A 3282-nucleotide genomic window follows, 5' to 3' on the forward strand; every position below is an offset into this window, starting at 1 on the left:
CTCAAAGAGAAACTGGACCGAGACAAATTTGTTGGGTATGAGTTAAAGCTATTTATAACAAACTATTGGCTCCCGATGGCTTCAGTTTAATACTCTATCACATGACCTTATTAGGGGCTGTGATTGGTCAGTTTGCGTTCTGGCGGGAACAGTTCGAAGAAGTTGCCGATTCGAATAATAATCAGTCACGTGATGACAAGGAATGGGTTCTCTACTACGCTCGCATTTATTTATATTTAAATGAGAAGATTGTATGTAATGGCGATAGTAGTTTGTATCTAATGGCGGGAGGTAGTTTTGTATGTAATGGCGATCGAGGTGTTAGAGACGATAGGTAGTTTCACTACATATATATATATATTGTATCATAATTGCCAAATAGATTAATTGTACTACTGTGAAAGGATCCAAAGAAAATAAAAGTTGTTTGTCTCTTAAGTTCAGTAGCTGTTTCATTGTTAATAGTCGAAAATAAAAATATGCATTTACAAAAATAGAAACTAACATTGTGGCCTGTTTGTACTCATTTAGTTAAACACTGTACATGAGTGTGTATGTAGATGAAAGATAGGTAAAGAGATGGGGTGAATGAATAAATACAACTGTGTCCCTTTGCCATGGTTGATTTTATGTTAATCATTAGACGTTGCAGAATGTTCATGCTGATCAAAACAACTGATTATCTGATACGCTGCTTGTTGTTTGCTACTTTTTATATGCCTTGTTTAGCTTAGCTTAACTGATACAATTTTGAATTCATTAGAATTTTTGCTGATAACAAAGAATTTGGGTATCACGAGGTAGATTTTTCATAACATCGCCACTCAGTTTGAAAGATCTTGTTTTATTGTTTACTAAAGCAATTGAAAAAATCCAGGTGCAAATTGAGACAGAGACCTGCTAGATTACTTCTCCATCAGAGAGTTGGTTACATAATGAACAAATCAATACATAAGTGTGGCAGGTTTTAAAGTGCATGCAAACGTTGTACTTAAAAATTGGATGTGCTGCATTGTAGGTACCAGGAAAGAGAATCTGAATTGTGGTATATGTGAATACAAGTGCATATTCAAATGCATCTGAATAGTGAAATTGCATGTACATGTAAGTGCAATATTCAAGTGAATCTGAATAAAGTGCAGCTGCCAATTTGCATTGCAGGGAGTTGAAAAAAAAAGCTATATTTTGAATCCATAGTATAAGAAAACTGGCAATTTTTGCATGTATTTAAGCAGTTGCCTTGAAGAAAATTAGAGGCACATACATTCAGAAGCTTGAACCTTTCCCCATCAAATTATCCACACTAATCATTCTAATGGATTAAATGAACACAAATCTTATCTTCCTTCCCTCCGTACATTTCTTTCTCAAAGAGCAGTCATTTCACATTTAATTCCTGTGTTTATTACTCTCTCTAGATGGAGTACTTTTTTATTGATCCCACCAATAACAGAACATTACAAAAGTTGAAGGTGGTGATGATGGATCAAGATACTTGGTGCAGGTATGCTTTGTGGCTGAAAAGTTTGCTTCCCAAACATGTGGTTTTGAGTTCAGTCCCACTGTGTGGCACTTTAGGCAAATATTTTCTGCTATTAGCCCTGGGACAACCAAAGCTTTGGGAGTGTATTTGGTAGACAGAAAATGAGGAACCTATCATATATATGTTCATTTGTGTGTATATGAATGCGTGTGATATCCTGAAGATGAGCAGATTAGCAGCTTTATTCTTTGTGGGTCCTGAAGTGGTTTATTTGGCCAATATTGACATAAATTCCACTGTTACAGTGGAGGAACATAATAATAGAATCTGGACATAGTGAGACTCTTACTTTCCATTTGGCCCTCCTCTAGTTTTTTTTATCATTTCTGGTTCTGAGTGCTCTACTCCAGAGTACACCAGACTGTGTCACAGTGAAGTGATCATGAGCAAGATGTTCTCAAGTAGACTTAAGTTACACGTTTTCAAAGTCATCTTGAGAGTGTTTTATCTTTTCTTCATGATTGAGATCCAGTGCTTTTTCAACCAAGAGAATCTGTTTAGGGAGTCTGGTGCTGGGCATTTATACTACATGTCCACTACATTGCAGCTGGAATTTACTTAGGAAAATTAGCTCTCTCTAGTACAGTTCTATTAGGAATTTCATCCTTCCACTTGATGTTGAAAATTTTTCACAGGAGGTTTGGTAAATGTGAAGGTTTTTTTAATATCTTTGTTTAACTGTCCAGATTTCAAATTCATAAAGTAGTGTAGTCATCACAACAGCTTTGTATACATTAAGATTTGTGTATACCCCAGATTTTTGCCAAACCTTGTAATGAAGGCATCCAAAGGCAAAACCGACTTTTGCTACCTGCATTCACTTCATCATCAATGTGAACATTGCTTGACAGTATATTCCCAAATAGGTGAATTTCTCTACACCTTGGAGAGGCTGATTGTTGACTTTTAGGAGAAGTTAAATATAAGGTTTTCCAGGAGTGAGCTGGTACATAGCTTCTGTCTTTTGATACTGATTATGAAACTGAATTTATCAGAAGTTGTCTATGCCCTGTTGAAGATTTGTTTCAGAATTTTCATTCATCTGCAAAAAGGAGTTCCTTTATGATAGTAATCCTGGTTTTAGCCTTTACTTTCAGGTGACTGGTAATGAAAAGACTACCATTATATCTGTATCTGATCTAATGGTAAGACTACCATTATATCTGTATCTCCCATGAAATGCCTGACATTTCATGGGAGAATGTATCATGAAGCATTGCACTGAACATCAAGCTGAAGAGTGTGTTATAACACAACCCTGTTCCCCACCATTGCCAACAATGAAAAGTGCTGCAAATTCTTAAGACACAAGCTTGTATATCATCATAAAATTGATGTCATGTTGATGAACTTGTCTCGGAAAACAAATTTCATTATTTTTCAGTGGCTTTGTCTGAATCTTAGCCCACGCATGCTCTAACTGAGACCGTCACCTGTCAATCAGCGAAGCCACTTCAGTGTCAGCCTGTCTCACTTAATAATGTTATTTTCCTGCCGGCATGTTATGACTTTCAAGCCATATTTGGTCTTCCCGCTTCAGCCATATATAGAAGCTGGCTTTTTCAACCGCCTCCTGTATCCTCCTTATCAGTTTTCTCAGTTCTGAGCTTGAAAACGCAAATCTTCTCTTGAATAGCGTTGTCATTTTTCTTTCAATGAAGCCTCTAGCCCCCACTGCCAGATGGTAGTACTCGACAGTCCATCCCTGTTCTCTGCACTCTTCGATTAGTTTCTCGTAT

Source organism: Octopus bimaculoides, chromosome 16, assembly GCF_001194135.2.
Source record: "Octopus bimaculoides isolate UCB-OBI-ISO-001 chromosome 16, ASM119413v2, whole genome shotgun sequence".
Classification (NCBI taxonomy): Eukaryota; Metazoa; Mollusca; class Cephalopoda; order Octopoda; family Octopodidae; genus Octopus; species Octopus bimaculoides.